Source organism: Heterocephalus glaber, unplaced genomic scaffold, assembly GCF_053883595.1.
Source record: "Heterocephalus glaber isolate CG9 unplaced genomic scaffold, H.glaber_assembly_v1.0 deba00001673, whole genome shotgun sequence".
Lineage (NCBI taxonomy): Eukaryota > Metazoa > Chordata > Mammalia > Rodentia > Bathyergidae > Heterocephalus > Heterocephalus glaber.
The window spans coordinates 485,413-493,160 of NW_028258410.1; the positions used below are offsets into that span (position 1 = coordinate 485,413).

Genomic DNA, 7,748 nt, shown 5'->3' on the forward strand with positions numbered 1-7,748 from the left:
TCATTCTCCTCGGGCCCCCAGTACCTCCTTGTTCCTCAGGCTGTAAATCAGAGGGTTGAACACTGGGCTGAGGATGGTGTAGAACACAACCACCACTTTGTCCTCTGCTGGAGACAGAAAAGACTTTGGACACAGATAGAGTAAGCAAAAAGTGTAATGTAGAAAGTCACCAGAGTGAGGTAGGTGCTGTAGGTGGAATAGGCCTTCTTATTGCCTTCCTGTAAGTGCATGCAGTAGACAGAAAGGAGCACTTTCCCATAGGAACCCAGGATGACCATGAATGGGAACAGGAGAAAGACGAAGGTGCTGAGGAACACAGTGTACTCATAGACCTGGGTGTCCCCACAGGCCAGAGTGAGCATGGCTGGGATATCACAGAAGAAATGATTGATGGTCCTGTGTACTGAGAATGTATACTGTGTGAGCACAGGAGTTGACAACACCCATTGACCAGGATCCAATGATCACCACCACACACACTCTTCTGTTCATGTGGATGGGGTGGTGCAGAGGGAAGCAAATAGCCACATAATGGTCATAGGACATAGAGACTAGGATCAGCACTTCTGAAGCTCCTAAAGTTAGGAAGAAGAAACTCTGCACCTCTCACCCAGTGAAGGAGGTGGACTTGTTTCCAAATGGGAAACCAGAAGCCATCTTGGGCACAGTGGTGCAGATGTAAATGAGGTCCACGAGGGAGAACTGGCTGAACAGGAAGTACATGCATATGTGGAGGTGAGTGTCCAGGAGGCTGAGCCGGACCATGCACAGGTTGCCAGCCAGGGCCATCAGGAAGGTGGGGACAGTGAGAGTGAAGTAGAAAAGGTCAAGTTTTCATGGGGGGAGAAGGCCCAGGAGCATGAAGTTGGTAGAGGTCTCAATGCAATTTTCCATGGAGGATTAGTATGGTTTATCCTTAAGAGAGATGCAACAAAGAACATGTAGGGATCATTATCAAATTCAAAAATTTCCAAGTATAATCAGATTTTTGACTTTTTGTTAATTATTTTTATATTTATTCATAAATTTCACACATTTTAAAACATAATGAGTATGTATTGATCATTAGTAATTTTAGAAAAAAATGTTAGTATAAGTACCTCATGATTTATTCATGAATTGTACACTTCTGAAATGAAGAATTAATTTTGAAAAGTAAATTGCAATTTTCCTTCAAAACATTCCTATATTTTGAAACCACCATTTATTCCCTAAATGTCTTTTAAGAAACCTCAAATTTTACAGCACAATATTTCTCAGTTCACTATGTATGAAATTGTTCCCTGCCCCCTTCTAATTTATACCACATCCACATCTGATTTATGTTCAAAATTTATCCTAGGAAATATATTCAAAAATGTACCTTAGTTTGGTTTATATCACTAATAAATTTTTATATCACTAATAAATTATAATATCTCATGCATATTTTTTCTCAAACATTTCTAGATTTAATTCTATTATTTTACCATTTAGACACTTATTTCAATGAAATATCCATCCTTCTTTTTAGTGTTTGACCAAAAATCCCATGTCAAACTTTCTTTATGTTGGTTATGATCATAGGGTTTATTTCTTCAGAAAGCTACAATGTGTTCTTCAGGCACACACCTCTTATATAAAGTCATAGTAATTAATACTTTTTATTTTCAGTGTTGAGCATCATCTTTCTCTTTCAACTCCTTCCTCCATGTGAGAACTTTTATAGTGCTCTGAATTTCTCCAAAGAAGTCATCCAGATGGGAATGGGGCACATTGCATGATGCTGAGTACCAGTAATCATTTGGGAAATGGAAATCACAATCACAGTAAAACATGTTACACTTTCAGTAGGTAAGCTTTCATCAAAGAACCAAATAAAAAGTTTATATTTTGCTAAAAGTACAGAGAAATGGGAAACATTTGTGCATTTTTGTGAGAAAAAGGAATGGTATCAACAGTATGGAAAATGCTATACTAATTCTGCAAAATGTAGACAGATTTTGAACATGATCCAGCAATTCCATATTGGAATGCATATCTGAGTTCTTTTCATTGCCATTTTCATGTTACCATAATTCACAGTTCCCACAAGGGAGAAACAATTTAATTATTCATCCACTGATGAATCCATAAGCAAACTGTGGTATGTATACCCAATGCAGTGCATTCAGTATTTCAACAAGAACAAATGGTTAAATGTACTATAACATGGACACTTTGATGACAGTATACCAAGCGAAACAAGTCAGGCACAGAAAGGCAAATTACTGTTTAAACTCACTTCTATGCAGTACCCACCAGGGTCAAAGTCCAAGAGACACATAGTGGAAGGGTGGGTGGTGAGTGTGGAGAAGTGGAGATGTTATTTAAGGGTACACAGTTTTAGCTTAGGGAAAGGGGTGAGCCCTGGAGATGTACAGTGGTAATAAATGGAGAAGAGGGAGAACATCCTCAGAACTGGGCTCAGGGAAATGAATAACATAGTAATATTTGGCCTAAGTATGTTTACCTTAATATGATAACCAAAATCCCTCCAATGTGCTAAACTTATTCTATATGTGGATTCCCAGTACACTTGAAGGTAAGTAGAACAGTTTGCTGAGCTAGGTCAGAATGATTTACATTCCATTAGTCTGTCATGTGTGGAAATTGGCAAAGAAAAATTTAATAGAAAAATCAATGTTGTAAATGTTATTAGAAAGAGAACACCAGTAGACTGATGCAATTCTGGTGAATTTATATAAGAATTAAATTTTCAGCAATTTGAAAGTGTGATATTATAAATACTAAGGAAATAAACCTGCAGCAACTTCTGTCTCCTGTTGCTAGAATAGTCCTGTCAGTGACACAGTGTCCATGAGAAGGTCAGAAATTCCTACCTCCAGAACCTGAAAGGAGCATGGGAGAGAAAAACAAATACCTAATCAGATCTAATATTTGACACCTTGCCTCAGGAGCACCTATCAGCAGCTATGTGATTGTGCTCCAGTGACAAACATAAAACATAGCACCATATCTTGTAGGATGCATAATGTTCAAACACACTTCCTGATGCTGAAGCAGCCTTGGGCATCGGGTATTTGTTTCAATAATGTAAAAGAATATTTTTCATGCAAAATTTCTATCTATTTATCTACTCTTTTAGTCTTTGCTCAGTAAAATAATTATGTGTAACCGATATGAATCCCACTTTACACATTTCCACTTATTTTTATTCCCTTATATTCCCCTCAAATGGTGGACCATGGACATCAAAGGTGCTGACATTTAGGGGGGGAAATTTCAAACAGGAGGAGAGTGAGGATGTAGCACCACTGAGAAGCAGCAGACCTTTGTTCAGGACTCTGTTCTGCCTGAGAGCACACCTAGCAGCATGGAATTTATGGATTGGGTATTTTGTTATGCATGCTGATTGAAAATATTTTTAATAAACACAAGCATGCATATTTATATAAATGAATATGTATTTAAATAACAAAAACTTTTTTCCCATTAAGTTTATTGGTATGTTTTAGGTATGAAATACAGTTACATTCATCACTGGGATATTGTACCTTTACATGAGTATCTTGGTCCTTATGTTTTTTCCCATCCCCTGCCCTCCCTTCACCTGCTCCACCCTTCCTTATTTGCAAAGACTTTGTTTCCATTTTTTTCCTTTTCTCATATTTTTTCATTTCCCTTCTTTCCTTTCCCCTACCCCTCCAACTTCCCCTCCTCCTTTAGACCTTTCCTTCTTATTACACAATATCAATTATACATTTTTTAAAATTACAATATCAAGATCTAGAAGACATTACCACAGATTTTAAAGAATTGGAAAGGATATAGAAGGCATATTACAGAAATTATTTGACAACTTATAAGAAGTACCTTGGAAGACAAATTAATGAAACAATCTCTGGAGGAAATGGAATATTTGAATACCTCCTATTAAAGAAAGTATGCCACAGCCTGTGGAACTGCATGGGTAGCAACATGCAGGAAGCAGAGTACCCAGGACTGAGCCCAGCTCTGCCCAGATGGCTACATCCACTTGGTGAACAAGGGCTTGTAAGGACCCCCAGACATGCCCCCAGCTACCCATGGAGCCATGTGGGCACCTAGAGCAACAGTGCCAGCCCCCTCTACCTCTGACCTCTTGGCTGTGAAGCTACCTCATTGCACATTATAGAGGCACAATGGGACATAAAGGCCATTGTCCTGAACTACAGAAGTGAACAAGAGAGAGGGGGCGTCTCTCAGGCTCTCCAATGATACCTGAAGCCACTGGAAAAGTGAAGAGAATCTCTGCAATAAAGGCACACCAGACCACCATAATTGGTAAGTTAGAAGGATCACCACCTCCCATAAAAACCTGGACTATCTCCAGGGGAAAGGCAGCTGGAGCTTGCAATAGAACCTTGCACAGTTCAAGCCTGCAGGGGGACAGGGAGCTCAACTTGGGACTTGCAGGCAGAAATCTGCCTGAATCTCATGGGTCTGTGACTGGCTTACTGAGACTCATTGACATAACTGCACACTTCTGACCACGTTGTCTATTGTGACAAAAGAGACATACCCTGAAGGAGTCCCTTCATTTTAATCTTTATTTGTTATTTTCAAAATGACCACTATATTTTGCTCTTATTTTTAATATTTTTCCTTCTTCATCTACTCTTAATTTTTTTTTACTTTTCCTTTTCTTTCTTTTTTCTTTTCTCTCTCTCTCCCCCTCCCTTGCTCCTTTGCTGCCCCACATTTTTCTTCATCTCCCTTTGTATTCCTATTCTGGCTCTAATTCATATTTCTTCTTTCTTCTTTTCTTCTCTTTACTTCTCCCACATGTGCCCTCTGGCCTCATTGCTAACCTTCCCTTATCCTTCTACCTACCTATCCCTCCCTCCCCAACTCCTTCTAACTCCCTATTCCAAAGGGTAAAGTTGCCATATTGAAGTTTATTCAGTATAAACATGTGTTGGGTTGCTCCTTGGTTTTGATTTAATTCACACAGATAAAGGTGATAGATTAATAACTACCACAAATTGTCATTTTCTAAGAGGTATTTGATGCTATTGTGTTGCTAATTGTATCACTTGGGCTAAGGTACTGTGATTAATCTAATCAGTTGTCCTTCCTGGTATAATGAAAAAGAGACAGCCTCAGTGCCATTAGACACTCAAAACCTAAAGCCTAGCTCTATCTGGAAGACACTTCTGAGAAGCAATCATTTCATAAGGGTTCAAAATACATCAACAAAGATACTTACAATAAGCAACTTCAATGTATTAACCCAGGAACTAAACCAAGGACAGTACCAAAAACAAAAATGAGAAGACATTTCAGTAAGGTGACTTCCATCCCAAAAAAGGCTAAGTCTGGGGGATATGAGGTGGAAAAGTCCAATAATCAACCACCTGGACACCCTGAACTAATAGCACAGGAAGTAACAAAAGAGATGAATGAGGCTCTAGAAAAATTCAAAACAGAAATAATCTCTCAGATAACTACAGAGATGGTGAGCAGAGTGAAAGACATGATTAGAGGCTCTAGAACAAAAACAGATAAAAAAAAATAGATGACCTCAGAAATATGCTGGAAGCCTTGAATGCAAGCATAAGAAAGAAATGGAGACCAAGACTGCTCAACATAAGAAAGAAATGGAATCCATGAAACAGATTCAAACAGATATTCAGGAAATTAAAAATACCATTGAGGGCTGGGGATTTATCTCAGTGGTTCCGCTGCCTGCTTTGCAACCACAATGTCTTGAGTTTGATCCCAGGTACAAAAAAAAAAAAAAAAAAAAAAAAAAAAAACTCCATTGAAAGCATACAGAACAGATTAAGGGAATTTGAAGATTGAATATCAGATATAGAAGATAGGATTACAGTGAAGGACCGTGAAAACAGAGATTTCTTAAATATAGTAAGGGACCATAAAAATCAATCCAGCAGCTGCTAGATGATGCAAAGAAGAACAACATAAGACTGATAGGAGTACACACACACAAAAAAAAGAAGAAGAAAGTACAATTGACATAAAAAAATATTCACAGAATAGTAGAAAACTTCCCAGACAGAGGTAGAGAATTGGACATACAAATAAGTGTGGCATAGAGAAGGACAGCTAGTCATGATGAAAAAAAATCTACACCTAGACATATAATAGTCAAAAATCCCAGAAACCTAACAGAAGAACAAAATCCTACAGGCAATTAGAGAAAACAAACAAATCACATACAAAGGAAACCACATCAGAATTACAGCAGACTTCTCAACACAAATCCTCAAATCAAGGAGAGCCTGGAGTGAAGTATTTCAAGCCCTAAAAGAAAAAACTTCCAACCTAGACTGTTGTATCCGGCAAAATTATCTTTCAAAATCAATGGGGAAATTAAATACTTCCACAACAAGGAACACCTGAGAAATTACATGAACATAAAACCAGCACTGCAAACAATTCTAAGCAATATCCTAGAATAAGACAAAGAAGGTCAAAACTCTATGAGACCCAACAGAGGGAAGCCACCAGGCAAGGTAAGATACTAAAGGGAAAAGGGGGGAAATACAAAATAAAAGAGCCAACAGCAGTAAAACATCATGACAAGGATGAGTCAATATCTATCAATTATAACTATCAATATTAATGGCCTCAATTCACCAATTAAAAGAAATAGACTGACAGAATGGATTAAGAAGGGAAATCCAGCAATATGCTGTATACAAGAAAGACATCTAACTTAAAAGGAAATTCATAGACTGAAAGTAAAAGGATGGAAAACAGTTCTCCACGTGAGTAACCCAGAAAAAAGCAGGCATAGCAATCTTATTTACAGATGAAGTAGATTTCAAACCAAAACTAATTAAGAGAGACAAAGATGGTCACTACATCCTTGTGAAGGGAACAATCCAAGAGGAATAGATTACAATCCTAGATAAATATGCACCAAATATGAATGCCCCCAACTATACAAAACAAATATTAATGGACATGAAAAATCAAATAAGCACTAATACAATTATAGTGGGGGAACTTAATATCCAACTATCACAAATAGATAGATCATCTAGACAAAAAATTAACAACAAAATTCTAGAACTGAACCAAGCTATTGAACAAATGGACTTAATAGATGTTTACAGAATGTTCCACCCCACAAAATCACAATACACATTCTTATAGCAGCACACGGGTCATTCTCCAAAATAGACCACATGCTAGCTCATAGGACATGCCTAAGTAAATATAAAAGAATTGAACTTATCCCTTGTATATTATCAGACCATAGTGCAATAAAATTGGAGGTCAATAACATAAAAAATTGAAAAATTCCTACAAACACATGGAAATGGAATAACACCCTCCTCAACAACCAATGAGTGACAGAGGAAATTAAAGAAATTAGACAGTTTCTACAAGTAAATGATAATGCCAGTACAACATATAGGAATCTATGGGACACAGTGAAAGCAGTTATATGTGGGGAATTAATAGCAGTGAATGCCAAAGTTAGGAAAACAGAACACAGTCAAATAACCTAATGCAGAACCTCAACCTCTTAAAAAAATAGCATAACAAACCCCAATCTCATACAAGGAAGGAAATTATAAAGATCTGATCAGAAATCAATGCAAGTGATACTAAGAGAACAATACAAAAAATTAATGAATCAAAGACTTGGTTATTTGAAAGAATAAATAAAATTGATAAACCCTTAGACAATCTTAAAAATAAAAGGAAAGAAAAGGCTCAAATCCATGCAATTAAGAACAAAAAAGTTGAAG

The 7,748-nt window shown here is 37.2% G+C and overlaps 1 pseudogene; it reads right to left on the reverse strand.

Annotated features, from left to right (window-relative positions):
- Positions 1–894, reverse strand: LOC147822054 (olfactory receptor 2L5-like; annotated as a pseudogene).
- Between the last annotated feature and the right edge of the window lie 6,854 nt (positions 895–7,748).